Raw genomic sequence first — 1,387 nt, forward strand, 5'->3', positions numbered from 1 at the left:
AAGAAGTCAGAATATGTCTCATGACAAACCACAAAAATATTAAAACGTAAATAATATAATTTCTCTATTTACTTATTATGAACTTTTTCTTATTTATAAAAAACAAAAATATTAAATAAAATAAATTAAATATCGTTTCTATATCTAAAACAACCCTTCTTTAAAATGAAAATGAAAAACTAATAAAAAAATATTTCAAACATAGACACAACCGAATGAGATCTAAGTTTATTTATTTATTATGATTTTCCGTTTTATCCTTTTTATGTTTAATTTACATTTATAAAATTATAAAATTATTCAAGTTTCTTGTCATTTGGAATTAAAAGGAATTGGGCCCTAAAGCCCATTTAAATAGGATGCCGTTTCTCTTTTATGGGCCTTAGGGCAAGTTGAGCCTAAGAACTCTAGCTATAAATACAACGCATTGCTACTCAGGAATCACAATTAACAGTCACTACCGTTTCCGCCTAGGGTTTCAAGCTTTCTGATTACATAGAACATCAATCGATCTGTTCTTTTTTTTAATCGTTTTATTTGAAACTTTTTCGTTCGTTTGTTCTCTTCGTAGATTATTGTTTAATTTGGCATATGATGATGAAATCTTATCCTACACACCGAATTTCCAGTGGGGAATAAAATTCTCAATACTATCTGATGCCTTTTTCTTTTAGATTTAATTCATGACTGTTGATTTTGTTAGTATTTCATTTGATTTTGATGAAGTTATTTTGAGATGTGTGTATTCTGTTATGATGATTTGCATAATATGTCTGCAAATACGAGATTTATCGATGAGTTCCAAATTGTATGCTCTCGCTGAACAGAATTCACATCTTATTTTCCCTACTTTTTTTCTAAATTTATTGGTTGTGTATAATAATTTTTAACTATCAAATCCATTATGGTTCAATCTGTCTTTAGCGTTGCATTTAATAGATTCAAAACTCTGGATCAAAACTCTGCATCAACAGGTCAACATTGGACCCATATTACGGTTAGATTATTGTCGCATGAACAAATGTAGTTAAATCTTCATTATTTATTGAATCCATGTCTAATTTTAAGATTTTTAAATATGAAACAGTTTATATTATAATTACCATCTTCTTTTCTTGATTTCTGCCTGAGACTCATTTTGCTTTTCAGAAAACCTATACCTTTTCCTTATCTATATCAAACAATTTTTCAAAAAATTGTAAATTTTAGTAATTTCTTAATCATATCATAGTAAATAGTATTCATATTATGATATTGTATATATTTTTATATTTTCTATTAAATAACTTTCTAAATATAAATACATATAGCAAAGTTTATTTCAATTTTATGTTTTATTTTTAAATCTTTTAATATTTCAACCAATTTATCAGAACTAATTTAATAA

At 25.8% G+C, this 1,387-nt stretch overlaps 1 non-coding gene across 1 annotated transcript; it reads left to right on the forward strand.

Moving 5' to 3' along the window:
* Positions 1–583: 583 nt before the first annotated feature.
* On the forward strand, positions 584–665 carry LOC131622941 (small nucleolar RNA R16). Its single transcript, XR_009290050.1, has one exon. It is a non-coding gene; the product is annotated as a small nucleolar RNA R16 (small nucleolar RNA).
* The last annotated feature ends 722 nt before the right edge of the window (positions 666–1,387 follow it).

The sequence above is a fragment of the Vicia villosa genome, unplaced genomic scaffold (genome assembly GCF_029867415.1).
Source record: "Vicia villosa cultivar HV-30 ecotype Madison, WI unplaced genomic scaffold, Vvil1.0 ctg.000045F_1_1_1, whole genome shotgun sequence".
Taxonomy (NCBI): Eukaryota; Viridiplantae; Streptophyta; class Magnoliopsida; order Fabales; family Fabaceae; genus Vicia; species Vicia villosa.